This window comes from Capsicum annuum, chromosome 12, assembly GCF_002878395.1.
Source record: "Capsicum annuum cultivar UCD-10X-F1 chromosome 12, UCD10Xv1.1, whole genome shotgun sequence".
Classification (NCBI taxonomy): Eukaryota; Viridiplantae; Streptophyta; class Magnoliopsida; order Solanales; family Solanaceae; genus Capsicum; species Capsicum annuum.
Genome location: NC_061122.1, coordinates 223,080,972 through 223,099,211, shown reverse-complemented (window position 1 = coordinate 223,099,211; position 18,240 = coordinate 223,080,972).

Sequence of the window (18,240 nt, the reverse complement as noted above, 5' to 3'; positions counted from 1 at the left end):
TTTATTTTATTAAATTAAATTTATAAATTTTGTACTTAGAAAATTTAAAGTTAAGTTTAAATATTAGTATTTCTATATAAGAAAAAAAATAATTTTAAAATTTAAATTTACTAAAATAAACAAATAAAAAGATTAATTTTCTATATAAAATCAATTAAAATTATAAATTTGATTTACTTTAAATATTTAGTTGTAATTAATTAAGATAATTTTCTATTTTATCATGATTTATGGTGCACCGATAAAATTTTGAGAGTTGAATAGAACTTTTATCTATTTTTAAAAAATTATTTCAACTTGTTAATTATTGTGATTTATAATAATTTTACGTAACTATCAAATAATATATTTACTCCTTGTGTCCCAAATTATGTGGCCTCGATAAAATTTTGAGAATCAACTAAAATTTTTATATATCTTTTAAATATTTTAAGTTGTTAATTATTATGATTTGCAGTATTTTTTCTTTTACCTCAATTTATGTGGTATTGCTAAAATAATGAGAGTCAATAAAATTTCTCTATGTCTTTTAAATATTTTAAGTTATTAATTATTGTGATTCGTGGTAAGAAATTAGTTTTGAATATGATAGCCAGTTAAAAAAAAAAAATTTACTTCCAATATGTAGTTATAGTTAATTAATATAATTAATAAAATATATTAAATATTTAAACCATTATGATGAAATAATGAAATTATTATATATTAGGGCATGATATGTAATTAAGTGGGAGTGAAGAAATTTTTTGGTAATTGCACGAAAGGTGGTCGAAACCACGTCCTCTATATAACTAGAAGTGCAAGGCCCGTGTCAACATGGGCCCAACAGTAGAATATGTGGATTGCAATTTTTAAGTTTTAGGATTTATCTTGGAGTAGAAAGTTTGAGTAGTAGAATATTTTTATTAGTATGATTGAGCTGAGGGGATCACAATTGAAACCTTTTTTAAAACTTCTTGTTGAATTTTGCGATCAGAAATATAAAGAAATAATAGGCGTAAATCTGATGAAATAGCTTAAATCAAATATCTAACAGATTATTGATTTTCAATATCGCATAGATTAAGAATCATGTAAACTTACTCGATAAAGAAAATACACAGCTTAGATTCGCTATTGTTTTGTTTAATTATTATTTTTAACACAGGAAAAGAGTGTTGTTTTTTAATAGAGAAGGAAGAGTTGAGATTTTCTTTTCTTTATTTTATTCTTAAAACAGAGAAATGTTAATTAATATTGAGGAGTTGTAAAAAGTTGAGAAAGATGGCTACACATATTTGATAGAAAATTTGCTAATGTTAAGTAAATGCGAAGTATTTGGTAGCAAATTTGCGATAGATACACGTTTTTTGTACCTAAATTTACTTTATTTATATTTAAATTAGTTTGTAAAAATCTTTTGCAAATAATCTTTATACTTCTTTTCTTTAATTTCTTTAAAATATAGTAATAAAATTTACTTATGCTTTATTCTTCTCACACTTTACTACATACATTTTATCCTCTTTAAATCTCATTATGCCATTTTACCCTCTTTAAACATCACTGTATATTAAAATCACGATTGAAGCAGCTGAAGCAGAAATCAGTCAATTTTTAAATATTTTTTTGTTAATTATTGTTATTTACAGTACTTTTTATTTCATTTTCAAATAATATATATTGTTTTATATCTTCTTCTGTCTCATCCCAATTTATGTGGCACTAATATAATTTTAATAGTCAATCAAATATTTTATATTGACATATCATTTTGTTATTCTTATTTTTCTAATACATAAATGACTTATAATAAGGAGTGATATAGTAAAATCATCGTTCGAAAGATGAAAATTTAATTTAAAACATTAAGAGTTAATTTTGCATTTTCTATTTATTTTATTTTTCATTAAATATTATTTATTTTCTTAATACCTAGATGACTGATAATAATTAATTAAGAGCGATTGATTATGTTATTACTATAAAAATTAATATAATTTTATCATATCCAATAGTAATCATCGATAATTCACCAAAATAGTATATTAATTAAATACGGGATGCTATATTTGCATATGCAAAGTATGATATTATTAAAAATTATTGGATAGTGCATTATATTTATCTTTCACAGTAAGAAAATTTTACTATATATTTTTCTTTATTTCTTTTTAACTTGATACATATTGACCAGCACAAATTCTAAGGAAATATTCATTAGAAATTTATTTTATTAAATTAAATTTATTAATTTTGTACTTTAAAAATTTAAAGTTAAGTTTACATATTAGTATTATTATATAAGAAGAAAAAAATTAAATTTAAAATTTAAATTCACTAAAGTAAATAAATAAATAAAAAGATTACTTTTCTATATAAAAGTCAATTAAAATAATAAAATTTATTTACTTTAAATATTTAGTGGCAATTAATTAAGATAATTTTTTATTTTAAGTCAATTAAAATAATAAAATTTATTTACTTTAAATATTTAGTTACAATTAATTAAGATAATTTTTTATTTTGACATGATTTATGTTACACCGATAAAATTTTGAGAGTTGAATAGAACTTTTATTTATTTTTAAAAATTGTGATTTATAATAATTTTTACGTAATTATCAAATAATATATTTACTACTTGTGTCCCAATTTATGTGGCTTCGATACAATTTTGAGAGTCAATTTTCTATATCTTTTAAATATTTTAAGTTGTTAATTATCATGATTTGCAGTACTTTTTCTTTTATCTCAATTCATGTGGCATTGTTAAAATAATGAGAGTCAATAAAATTTCTATATGTCTTTTAAATATTTTAAGTTATTAATTATTGTGATTTGTAGCAACAAATTAGTTTTAAACATGATAGTCAATTAAATAAATAAAAATTTTTTACTTCCAATATGTAGTTATAGTTAATTAATATAAATTAATAGAATATATTAAATATTTAAACCATTATAATGAAACAATGAAATTATTATACATTGGGATATGATTTGTAATTAAATGGAAGTAGAGGGGTGTTTTAGTAATTACGTAAGAGGTGGTCGAAACCACCTCTTCTATATAATACTAGAAGTGCAAGGTCCGTGTCAGCACGGGACCAACAATAAAACATGTGGATTGCAATTTTTAAGTTTTAGAATTTATGTTGGAGTAGGAAGTTTGAACAGTAGAATGTTTTTATTGGTACGATAAAATATACTTATAAAATATATTTCTGTAAATTTTTTATCAAACTTTTCTTTTGTATATATTCCTTCTATTGAAACGTAGGAGTCGTTTGTTGTAGTGTATAAATTCTCTTTTTGAATAGAATATATTAGTAATATTTGTATTAGTAATGCTTCTATTAGTAAATGCTGGTATTATTTATGTTAGCATTAGTTCTTATACATTGTTTAACGTGTTGCATTAAAATTTACCTTTTCAATTTTGATATATTTAAATAAAAGTTTTTTTTTTAAAAAAGAATTGGATATACATTTTAAGATTCATTCGAGATCTAGCACAGGCTCAATATATTAATTTTTATCTCAATTTATATGACACAAATAGAATTTAGATAATCAATCATACTTTTAATAGGTATTTAGATAATTTAATTTGTTAACTATTGTAATTTATAATATTTTTATGTAATTTTCAAATAATATGTATTATTTTTCTTGTCCAAACTTTTGTGTCATTAATAGTCAATTATATTTTAAAAATAATTTAAGTTTTTAATTATTGTAATTTATAATACTTTTCTTCTATTTCAATTTCAGTGACACTAATATAATTTCAAGAGTCGACCAAATATTTATATCTTTTAAATTTAATTTGTGATTTCTAGTATTTTTCAAGTAATTTTTTTGAAATATATAACATATTAAATTATTTTTAGATATTTTAAATTGTTAACTATTGTAATTTATAATACTTTTTATATAATTTTTTTTGAATAATATATGCTACTCTCTTTGTCCAGAGTTTTGTGTTGACGATGGCCAATTATATTTTTTAAATAATTTAAATTTTTATCATTGTAATTTATAATATTTTTTCTATTTCAACTTATGTGGAACAATGCTTAAATGACCATAATAATTAATTAGGGGTGATATAGTAAAATGTAATTATTATTATTTATTATTTTATTATGTATATGTGTTGATTTAAGAAGAATTTGGAAACATTTAGAAATGTGTGGAATGTTACAAATGTTAATAATCCATTTGGTGCTTCTTGATTTCTCTACATTTATCTCTTATTTGTTTTTACTCTTTTGCCCTTTAAATACGTTACTCTTATTGTCCAATTTTTTATGGCATTGATAGTCAATTATGTTTTAAAAATAATTTAAGTTTTTAATTATTGTGATTTATAATACTTTTCTTCTATTCCAATTTCATTGACACTAATATAATTTCAAAAGTCGACCAAATATTTTATATCTTTTAAATCTTTTAAATTGTTAATTATTGTGATTTCTAGTATTTTTCATGTAATTTTTTTGAAATATATAACATATTAAATTGTTCTTAGATATTTTAACTTGTTAACTATTATAATATTTTTTATATAATTTTTTTTGGAATGATATATGCTACTCTCCTTGTCCAAAGTTTTGTGTCGACGATAGCCAATTATATTTTTTAAATAATTTAAATTTTTTATCATTGTAATTTATAATATTTTTTCTATTTTAACTTATGTGGCACAATGCTTAAATGACCATAATAATTAATTAGGGGTGATATAGTAAAATGTAATTATTATTATTTTTTATTTTTATTATGTGTATGCGTTGATTCAAGAAGAATTTGAAAACATTGAGAAATATGTTGAATGTTACAAATGTTAATAATACATTTGTAACATTTGGTGCTTCTTGATTTCTCAACATTTATCTCTTATGTGTTTTTACTCTTTTGCCCTTTGAGTATATGTAGCAATTTTTATTTTTTTTAAAAAAATGTCATGAAAATTTTACTCTTTTGCCCTTTGAATAGGTTACTCTTCTCGTCCAAATTTTTGTGGCATTGATAATCAATTATATTTTAATAATAATTTAAGTTTTTAATTGTTGTGATTTATTATACTTTTTTTCTATTCCATTTTCAGTGATACTAATATAACTTCAAGAGTTGACCAAATATTTTATATGTTTTAAACCTTTTAAGTTGTTAATTATTGTGATTTCTAGTATTTTTCATGTAATTTTTTTTTGAAATATATAACATATTAAATTATTTTTTCTATTTCAACTTATGTGGCACAATGCTTAAATGACCATAATAATTAATTAGGGGTGATATAGTAAATTTACGGTTGAAGCAGAATGTCATAAATGTCTATTTTATTTTTTACTTAAATATTATTAATTTTTTAATGTATAAATAACTTATAATAATTAATTAAAATTAGTATAATAATTAATTAGGAGTGATATGATACAATTACGGTTGAAGCAGATATGTCATAAATATCGATTTTATTTTTTAATTAAATATTATTAATTTTTTAATATATAAATAACTTATAATAATTAATTAGGTATGATATAATAATTAGTTAGGGGTAATAAAGTACAATTACGGTTGAAGCAGGTATGTCATAAATATTTATTTAATTTTTTAAGTAAATATTATTAAATTTTAATATATAAATAATTTATAATAATTTATTATATGTGGGCTCCATCATATTCAATAGGAGTAGCGTCAACGACAAATTGGTAATTTATTAGAATGACATGAGTTGTAATTAAATCAAAATGGAAGGACTTTTCTTATAGTTGTTGATAAGGTCCAAACATTAAAACACAAAATACAATTTTCCTAAACAAACTAATCTTGCAAAGTATTTTATAGACCTTAGTATCCTAAAACTTTGTTTTTTTAAAAGAAAAATAATATTTTTTAAAATAATTTAAATTAGGTGAAAACGTAATAACAAATAAGAAAGAAAGTAAATTCTATGTTTGATATGAAATTAAATAAATAATAAAATTTATTTAGTTGCATCAATTATAATTAATTTTTACAATAAATTATCATCTTACTAATCAATTTACTTAAATATATTTGAAATAATTTTATATATAAAAATAAAAAAGATAAATAAGATTGAAAAAATGAAAGATAGAGGGCCCACATGTGTGGAAATATGTGTGATGACATTATGATAAATTTTTTCAATGTTATTGCTTGTAATTAAAGAGAAAATAATGGGTTGTTATTCAAACTTTTGATGAAGTTCCAATGTCAACGCACAAAAAATAATTGAATTGAGCTTATAATTTATTGTAATGACTAAATTATCCTTAGAGAAATTTGTTATGTCATTTCCATCCCATGACCAAACCAACTCTTCTATAATATAGAAAGAATATAGAATAAATAAAAGATAACTTGTTAAAATTCTCTTCCACAAAATTTTTGGTTGATATGACAGACGAAATTATCAAGAACATATGTCATTTAGTAGCCAGTTCAAAAGTACTCACGTATTAATTCTTATATAGATTATATAATATCTAGAAGCCAGTTAATAACTAAGTTATTCAGGTATAGAATTTATTTAAAAACACGCTAATACATGTATAAATTATTTTAAAAAATTACTGTATTATCTTATTGAGAGCAGAATATAAATAACTAATATTCACATAATTAATATCTATATAATAATTAACAAATTTTAATACATGCATTTGTCTCCCACTCTCCCTTAATAGATGTGGACGTAAAAGAATGGTCGAGACAAAATTCAAATATTTTGACTCTCTAGTTCTTAGGTAACTAGCACATAAAATAGATCCATCTTTTGAAAGGTATCTTTCTTTTTTATATTTATATTTTTAATTTGATATTTTCGTTAGAGCCTTAATTTATTTAAATTAGCGTCATATGAGATTCATTAAAGAAACAATATTTTCTTCTAGAATTATTTATATTTCATTAGAACCTTCGAATAAAAATATTTTATCCATCTCACTGCAGCTAGGGCTGGGCATAAAATACCGAATTATCGAATCGAACCAAAAAATTTGGTAATTGGTATTAGGTAATTCGATATTTGGTATGGTATTTGGGAGCAAAATTTTAATATTTTGATATTCGGGGTTGAATTTGGTAAAAGATATTAATACAGTCTGGTATTCGATATTTAGCGAATATCAATTTATATATATATATATATATATATATATATATATATATATATATATATATATATATATAAAACTTACTCGATAGATAATAGTATTAGTCAATCCCAAAGAATCTCTTGGACCTTGGTAAGATATTAATAAAAAACAACAAAAGGAATACTAAATAGGGTTTCTATTAAATATACTCTTTGAAGTATAGACGTACATTTGGGCATTTTCAACTTTAATATGGTATTACCAAAAATTGTACCAAACCAAAGTTTAATTTACCGATTACCGAATTAACGAATCTATGTTTATAAGTATGATATGTGGTATCTACTTTCAGATATCGATTACCGAATTACCGAACCCAAAATTTAAAAATACCGTACCGAATACCAAACGCCCACCCCTTACTGCAGCTCTCCACCACAAAAATAACTCTTTACTAGTTTTATTTTTGGTATAATACATAAATATGACCCTAAACTTGACACTAAAGTATAACATTGACCTTAAACTTTGATAGTGCACAAATAGGACCTTTAACTATTCAAAACCTGAACAAATATGACCTCCGATTTTACAACCTCCATGTGTGTAACTCACTTACGCCTACGTGGATATGTAATCCAATCATACGGTGCTACGTCATTAAAAGGACTGACATGAAGGGACTTTTGTCTTTCAATTAAAACAACGTCGTTTTGCTTCTATAAGTTAAAATGACGTCGTTTTGCTTATTATTATTATTATTATTATTATTATTATTATTATTATTATTATTATTATTTGTTATAAATATACCATATATAGTGAATTTCTACTTTACCATATATAGTGAATACCTACTTTACCATATATTGTGTATGTCTATTTATGAAAAATTTACAAACCCCTAGGTTAGTTTTCCCCTATAAATAGAGGGGTTTTGCTTCATTATAATTCATCTTTCAAGAGAAATAAGAATTACTCTCTATTCTCTCTCTACTCTTCTTTTTTGTTCTTTATTATTTTATAACACGTTATCAGCACGAGACTCTGCCAAACACGGTGAGATTATAAATCTGAAGGATTTCAAGGTTAGTAATTCTTTATGTTATCTTTCTTTTGCTACTAGTAATATAATTATTATTGGATTTGAGAAAAAATAATTGGTTTGGAACCATTTATATTTTAAATTTATTCCTCAAAAATAATATTATCAAAAAGGATGATAATATGTTGGGTTCAAGTCCCATCGATTCATGCCTAAGATGCCTTTATATGGATCAAATATTGAGTTTGAATCTTAATACACCATATTGATGATATTGTGATGGCTAAGGCAAAATAATGGGTATTTGATGAAAAGTCATGAAATTCGACCCATTGAATATGCTCCATTCCATGAAGTGAATGTGGTAACAATATATGATAAGTCTGAAATATGACAACTTACTTCATTCTTGAGGTGTATGTGGTAGCAGTGCATAATATGTCTGAAAAAAGATAAGTGATTGAATGCACGAATATACGCGTGGAGGGACAATATGATAATGATCATCAAAAGTGATGATATTTTCACACGCTTATATGATTATAAGATATGCTAGAGAAAAAAATTCTTTACATCATATGTATGCCTCGATTTACTTCTGAAGTAGCAAAATCTTGAAAGATGTTATAAGCTATCATAATTTGATAGGCTTAAGGCATGATTATATTCCATTTCTGGGGAATGAGAAACTTATTAATGTAAACGTGCACTTGATTGTGATTGTATCACAACTTACCTCCGAAAGAGGTTGAATAATTTTGAAATCTACTTCTGAAGTAGTAAATCTGAAATTTATTCATGTAATAGTAAATCTGAAATTTACTAAAGAAAAAGTACATGTCATGGTAAACTTGGAGTTTACTAGAATAAAAGTTCATAACTTGATATGAACGATTGTGATATCTCGAAGATGTGCATGTATTGAAGAACTAGAAGATTCTTCAAGAATTGTTTATGTCGTTTGTTCTCATGATAAGTTGGTTGGACCAACTAATATTGGGATTAGATAACTTCAAATCTGAAAATTATAAGGGTGAATAAGGGCTTGTTCATCTATCATGTGATATGTTAAAATCATGCATCAATAAGATGATCACATGTATTTATTGTCAACCTGCAATTTGACATTAATAAAGTTGTTTGCTCAATAAAATTGAGTTAAACATGACTTTCAGATTGTGTAATCAAGATAATTCATCTTGATGATGATGGTTTAGCATTGAATGCCCTCAATAAATATCTAAACCATTGTTAATGAGAACAAAACTTCATGTATTGATCTGAAATATGATATATTGCAATAACACTTGTATGTATTAGACTAATAAATTATGATTATTTCTTCCCTCTCAATTGGTTCAAGGTCAGGAACCAATTATTCCATCTAATAATTTTGATGTACGGTATACAATTAATGAATATACCATAATGCACAAAGATGGATTCCTCAAAGAAGTAGAGGATGTATGTTAGTTTTTCTAACATAAGGGGGAGATTATAAGCGCTATGAAATATGTTAGGAATTATCACCAGATCCTCATCCAAAAGATAATTCAAGTCAAATGCCGAAAGCATCTCATATTAAGTGCAAGTGCTCTTATTTTGTGTTCCTAAAGGACAAAATCTACGCATGCATGAAGCGTGGTAGAATAATCGGTTCCAAATGAAATAATCCTTGAAAAGGATAAGAAGAAAATAATCATAATAAGAAGGTAATGTGCTCTTGAAGAGCCTACGACATAACACTTCATGAAACCTATGAGAGGTTCATGTACCTGAAATAATGAAGTGATGAGATCTCAAAATGTTATGTCACATTGTGAATCGATACAAAAATGATATATCATCGATAATATCTTTGATATAATATTGACGCAATATTATAAAAGATCACGAGGATTCGAATTCTACGTTTATTTAAGCATGCTGACGTAGAAACATTTATCAAGTGACCTGAAAGGATACATTTTGGTAAGCGTAAAACTTATTTAATTTGTAGTCCAGACACTTGAAGATGTCACACTTGACATGATGGATATTGTTACTTGACAAACATCCATATGAAAATCCCTTAAGGATTCAAAATTCCTAAAGCATATAAAGTTTCTGGGAAACTTTTTATTATCCTCATAAGATATAATTTGATGATTTGAGTATCATTGAAACTCTTGGAGAGTTTTCAAAAGCAATAGAATATTTGCTTAAATGAGAAACATGCAAAAATTGAATAAGGATCTATTCCGACCTTAAGAAAGAATGAGGAACTCCTTAGTTATGAAGTACCATATCTTAATGCAATTGATGCACTAACGTATCTTGCAAAAACTACAAGGCCTGATATAGTCTTTTTTTTAGTTAATTTGTTAGCAAGTTTGCAGTCCCGATCTTATTGGTCATGTTGATTTTGGGTACTTATCTGATCTACATAAAGCTCGGTCTCAAATAAGCTATGAGTTCATATGTGGTGGTACTGCAATATCTTGGAGATATACAAAGCATCCTATCGTAGCCGCTTCATTGAATCATACTGAGATAATACCTATTCATGAAGCAAGCCGAGAATGTGTATGGTTGAGGTCCATGATACATCTCATTCGAGAAAAATATGGTGTGAAATATGACAATCTACCCACAATTTTATACGTAGATAATGCATCATGCATAGCACATCTTAATGGAGGATTCATCAAAGGAGATAGAACGGAACACACTTCATCAAAGCTTTTCTATACACATGAGCTACAAAAAGAATGATGATATTAACATGCAACAGATTCGTTCAAGTGACAATGTGGTTGATTTATTCACCAAGTCTCTTTCAATTGCAACTTTCAAGAAGATGGTGCACAAGATCAGAATGCAAAGGTTCAACAATGTTCTCATTAGGGGGAGTTAATACGCGTTGTACTCTTTTTTCTTTACGAGGTTTTGTCTCACTGGGTTTTCCTTGTAAGGTTTTTAATGAGGCAACCTATATGCGTATTGTTAGAGATGTGTACTCTTTTTCCTTCACTAGATTTTTTTTCCACTAGATTTTTTCTAGTAAGGTTTTAACGAGGCACATTATCTATTAATTAGGCATTCAAGAGGGAGTGTTAGAAATATACCATATAGAGTGAATGTCTACTTTACCATATATAGTGAATACCTACTTTATCATATATTGTGTATGTCTATTTATGGAAAAGTTACAAACCCCTAGGTTAGTTTCCCCTATAAATAAAGAGGGTTTGCTTCATTGTAATTCATACCTCAAGAGAAATAAGAATTACTCTCTATTCTCTCTCTACTCTTCTTCTTTGTTCTTTATTATTATTATTATTATTATTATTATTATTATTATTATTATTATTCTACTACTACTACTGCTACTTCTACATATTACATACTACTATTGCTTCTATCAATATACTACGGCTACTACGACTAATAATAATAATAATAATAATAATAATAATAATTTTTTATTATTATTCTTCTACTACTATTTCTACATATTAATACTACTATTGCTTCTATCAATATACTACTACTACTACTACTACGACTAATAATAATAATAATAATAATAATAATAATAATAATAATAATAATAATAACAATATTTTAATAAAATTCTCCTCTTAATAATGCTTTATTAATAATGTTAATTTAATGTACTATTACTACTACTACCCTTAATAACGTTAATTTAATATACTACTATTGTCCTTATTAACATTTTATTAATAACGTTTTAATAACGTTAATTTAATAATATTTTAATAACATTAATTTAATAATATTTTATTAAGACTATAATTTTTTTATTTATTATTGATATAGTTTCATCTTTGAGCTGAAAATAATGAAAACATAATAGTGAAAAGTCATTTAAATATATAAAAAGGAATTAGTAAGGACATAATAGTCATTTTATCATTTTTTACTATTGGAACACTCAAATTTTTCTTATGTCTTAGTACCTATTTTCTTATTCCGTGTCGCCCTTATGTCTCCTATTTCATATTCTTTGAGGTCTATTTTATTATTTCTTATTCCTGATTTTCTATTATGTTTTCCATCCCTTTGTTTACTGTTGTCTACTTTGAGCCGGGGGTTTATCGAAAACAGCCTCTCTACTTCCTCGGAGGTAGCGGTATGGACTATGTACATCTTACCCTCCCCAGACCCTACTCTTGTGGGAATACACTAGGTATGTTGTTGTTGTTGTTGCAACGCTCAAATTTTTAGTCTGACGTGCTCAGTTTTGCGTGTACAACACGCGTTTTACTACATAGGATCGGAGGTCATATTTGTTTAGGTTTTGAATAGTTAAAGGTCCTATTTGTGCACTATCAAAGTTTAAGATCAATATTATAATTTGGTGTCAAGTTTGAGATCATATTTATGTATTATACCTTTATTTTTTCATTGACTAATTGAAAGAGTGACAAAGAAATACTTACTATTTTTATGCAGGCATAATACATAAATATATCCCTAAACTTGACACCAAATTATAATTTTGACCTTCAATTTTGATGGTGCACAAATATGACCTTTAACTATTCAAAATTGCACAAATATGACTTCCAATCCTACTTGGCAAAACGCGTGTTTCACACGCAAAACTGGGCACGTCTAGCTTAAAATCTAAGGGCATAATATATAAATATGACCCTAAACTTGACACCAAATTATAACTTTGACCTTAAACTTTGACAGTGCACAAATATGACCTTTAACTATTCAAAACTGCACAAATATGACCTTTAAATGACTTTTCACTATTATTTTTTTATTATTTTCGGCTCAAAGATGAAAATGACATCTAATTTATTTTGTCATTGCGGAAAAGAGCAATATTTAAGATTTATTAATTAGGTAGGTCAGCCTCATACAAAAAAATTGCACGGGTATGTATATATATTATAAAACAGAGGGCGAATTTATGTTTATAATATATCTAAATATAATTTATTTAATTATTAAATTAAAGATGAAACTATAATAATAATTAAAAAAATTATAGTTTTAATAAAACACTATTAAATTAACATTATTAAGGATAGTAGTAGTAGTATATTAAATTAACATTATCAAATTAACGTTATTAAAATGTTATTAAATTAACGTTATCAAAACGTTATTAAATTAACGCAGGGGTGGACCTACGTGGTTGCCATGGGGTTCACCCGAACCCCCTCGGTAAAAAAATTATGTTGTATATATAAGGTAAATAATCTATATTTATGTACGTTTATTAATGTTGAACCACATGAAACAAGACACTTAGATAGCCTAGTGGTGTTATTTGCTCTTCTTGGGCGCTTCCTTCAACCTACTGCGTGGGTTTGATCTTTGCTAGTGGATTTTCTTTTAATAAAAAAAAGCTAGGTGCTTTTGCTATAGAAATTAAAAAAATAATAAATAATAAATAATAAAAACGGCGCCGTTTTAACACAAAAAGCAAAACTTTGACAGCGCACAAATATGACCTTTAACTATTCAAAACTACACAAATATGACCTCTCTCCAAGTCAGCCCTTTTAACGATGTGGCATTATGTGATTGGATGAGCTTTTCATATAGGCGCGAGTGAAACTCATGCAGGGGGGTTGTAAAATCGGAGGTCATATTTGTTCAGGTTTTGAATAATTAAAGGTCCTATTTATGCACTATCAAAGTTTAAGGTCAAAGTTATAATTTGATGTCAAGTTTAGAATCATATTTATGTATGCATAACTTATTGAACAGAGTCAAATTTGAAATTTTTCTAAAAAAATCTCCTACACATTTCTTTCTATATATTAGAAACATTGGTTTCAACAAGTAGGTTAAAGGCATTAATAAAAAGCTTGAGGGTATAATAGTCTTTGTGTAGAATTAGCTTGTTGATCAAAGTTGTCTTAATGCTTTAATTTGTTGAACCTTAGCAATACTTTTACAAAAAAGTTCAACCTGTTCCATTTAATTACAATCAAGACCTTAAAAAAAAGACCTCCCTTTTCTATTTAATTACAATAATGCTTGGAGTGTTATTAAATATGGTGGGGCCATACTTATTAAAATGTATAATTCGATATTTCATATATTTTTTCCTTTACTCTATTAAAGGTAAATAAGTTTTTTACTATATTTTGCATTTAAATGTTTTGAAGTTAAAAAGAATTATTGAGATTTTTTTTCTTATTATTATGTTTTTAAGTGATATTCTTAACTAATTTATATCTTTTAGAAGAAAAATTTGAAAATAATTTAAAGATAATATTGAAAAGTAGCTTTTAATATTTTTCTTAAGGAATATTGCATATTTCAACAATTCACTTAATATGAATTACAGGAAGTACTATCTATATATAATTACGTATTAAAAAAATAATTTATACTAATTACTTCTAATTAAATATTCAAATTAAATAAATTTCATATATTTCTTCTTTTATTTTTTGGCTCTTATACTGAATATAATTTTTTTATTATTTATGTTAGCAAATTAAAAGGAATTTATTATTTGATTCTAATACTGATTTTGTGATTAAATAACTATGTAAAATATTAGTATTTAGATTTAGAATTTCAAAACATACAAATAAAATTAATTTAGTAAGATAAATTCCTAATTAAAAAATTCTTAGGATCAAGTTACAAAAAAATGAAGAAATGTCTATTATGTCAAAATATACACCCTAATAAGACTAAGTATTGCCATACAAATTTTTCGCTTTTTCATATACTAGAAAAGTTTATTTGACAAAAAAAGTTATTTAACATATTTGGGTCCATAATTTTGTTATTTAACGTAGAGTTTCCAGGGAGGTTTTGTGGAGGTGTTTGGAGGCTAGAGGTGTTCCTATAGTGTCTGTTAGGGCGATTAAGGATATGTACGATGGAGCCAAGACTCGGGTTAGGATTGGGGGAAGGGACTCGGAGCACTTTCCTGCCTTGATGGAGTTACATCAAGGATCAACGCTTAGTCTATTTCTTTTTGCCTTGGTGATGGATGTTTTGACGTGACACATTCAGGACAAGGTGCCTTATTGTTTGCTTTTTGAGGATGATGTAGTCTTGATTGATGAGACACATAGTGGAGTTAATGCTAAATTGGAGGTTTGGAGGCAAACTCTTAAGTTTAAAGGGTTTAGGTTAAGTCTAAGACAGAATATTTGGAGTGTAAGTTCAGCGAGGTGTCTCATGAGTCTGATATGGTTGTTAAGTGTAACACTCATTCTAAAAGTAAGATAGTTTCAAGTATCTAGGATCGATGATTCAGGAGAATGGAGAGATTGACGATAATGTCACTCATCGGATCGGGGTAGGGTGGATCAAATAGAGGCTCCCCTTCGGTATCTTGTGTGACAAAAAGGTACCTCTTAAATTTAAAGGCAAGTTCTACAAAGTGGTGGTTAGACCGACTTTTTTGTATAGGGCGGAGTGTTGACCTGTTAAGAAGACCCACATCCAGAAGATGAAGGTGGCGGAGATGAAAATGCTTTGGTGTGAAAATGAGGTTATTTGAGATAAAGTGGTGGTGGCTTCGGTGGAAGCCAAGACGAGGGAAGCGAGGTTAAGATGGTTCAGTCATGTGACGAGGAGGAGCATAAATGCCCTAGTGTGGAGGTGTGAGAGGTTGGTTAGGGATGATTTCAACTGATGTAGAGGTAGACCGAAGAAATATTAGAGGGAGGTGATTAGACATAACATGGAGCAACTTCAGCTTACTGAGAACATGACCCTGGATAGAAAGTCGTGGAGGAGGTGAAGTAGAGGTAGAAGGTTAGTCTGAGTTAGGATGTTGTATGTTTTGGTATGTACTTGGAGTATCTTGCTTTTGGTATTATGGAATATGTTCTATTGTATCTTGTTCTATTACTATTCCTTATCTTATCTTAGATTGCTTTATTTTGAGTCAGGGGTCTATCAGAAAGAACCTCTCTATCTCACATTGAGGTAGTGGTATGGACTGCATACACTTACCCTCCTAAGACCCCACTTGGTGGGAATATACTGGGTATGTTGTTGTTGTTGTTGTTGTACAAAATATTGATAAAATAAGATTTTTAAAGTAAATTATTTTTAAAGATAAATAATCGTCTTTCTAATTTTTTTTAATGGATTATTTTTAAATATAAATAATCGTCTTTCTAATTGTTTTTTTTTTAAATATCAACCTGACACGTTGCTTAAGAAAACTTAAATAAAGAATGTATTTTACCACATTAACCTTATTGATGCTGGATTGGGACTCTAAAATTGACTATTATTGATATTGTCTTAGAATTCTAAATTTACCAAATTAACTTAAGAAAACTCTAACCGTGTTGAATATTATTGATGTTGTTTTGGAGTATTACTTTATGTCATTATTAAACACTAAGGACAAAAAGAAAAAAAAAATATAACAAAATTAGAGACAATTTCGACATGCCTGCTTTACCAGGCTACTTGCTTTGTGATTTTACTATATCATCCCTAATTAATTATTATAAGTTATTTACATATTAAAAAATTAATAATATTTAATACAAAAAGTAAAATAGACATTTATGACATGTCTGCTTCAATCGTAATTTTATTAAATATCAGCCCTAATTAATTATTATAATTCATCTAAGTATTAAAAAATAATAATTTAATAAAAAAGGTAAAATAGATATAAAATGATGAATTAACTCTTGATGTTTTAAGTTAATTTGACGTCTTCTATGAGACTCACTTAGTTTTTTTTTTTACAAATACCTTTTATAGCCACTTTGCTACATCAATTTTTACTAAATATCTCTCCTAATTAATTATTATAATTCTTCTAAGTATCACAAAAATAATAATATTTAATAAAAAATAATATAGACACAAAATGATAAATTAACTTTTGATGTGTTAAATTAACTTGATGTCCTATGTGACTCACATAAATTTGTTTTTGCAAATATTTTTTTATAGTAACTTTTTTATATCAGTTTTTACTAAATATCTCCCCTAATTAATTATTATAAGTTATATAATATTAAAAAATTAGTAATATTTAATACAAAGGTAATATAGACATAAAATGATAAATTAACTCTTGATGTTTTACATTAACTTGACGTCTTATATGAGGTTCACTTAAATTTCTTTGACAAATATTTTTTATAATAATTTTGCTACATCACTTCTAATTAATTGTTGTAAGTGATTTAAGACATATTTTCTTCGATGCTTCAATCGTGATTTTACTATATCACATGTAATTAATTATTATGGATATCCAAGTATTGTGCCACTTAAATTGACATTTGTAATTTATTACCTCACTTATAAAGGATGATAAACAGATAACTGTAGACACATAATTTTGTCCATCCCTGAAAGCATTCTTACCATTTTACCCTCGTCTTAGTGTGTGCCCTCACCTGTGTGATAACTCCTTCACAAAAAGACAAAAATAACAATTCCTAACTAATTTTATCTTATTCTAACAACTCCTCCCTATTAAAAATGACACATCACCATCACCACCCTACCTGCCCATGTGATCCCCCCTTCTTTTTCTTGTCCACAAAGAAAGAATATTTGGGGGACCCACCAAAATTTTCACATAATAAAAAATACATGCCCATTATAAAAGAAAAATTCTAAGAGGGAAAAAGGGGCTCATTCTTTGATCATCATCTTCTCCATAATAACAACAATCACAAAAATACTCTTTCACAAGAACAACAACAACAATAAAAAAAAAAGTGCGCCGGTGAACAGTAACCGGTGAACAGTACCGATGAACAGTACCGGTGAACAATAACGGCGTGAAAAGTGACGGTGAACGGATCATTATTTGTCGAGTTGGATTGTTGGTGTTAAGGTTCAGCTCGAGGTTTTCGGGTGCGGACTCTCTTTATTCGAATAACATTGAGTTTGAAAGCTTCAAATTTAAGGTCCAATTCTTTCTTCTCTTTCATTTAATTCTTATGTGATTGTGATTGCGTGTGATTTGATATCGTGGTTTGTTTGTTGATGTGAACTGTTGGTGACATTTGGGTGTGTGATGTGCTAAGCATGATTAGTCAATTTTCGTTATTCTCGATTGGTAGATTGTGTATTGAAATGGGTTAA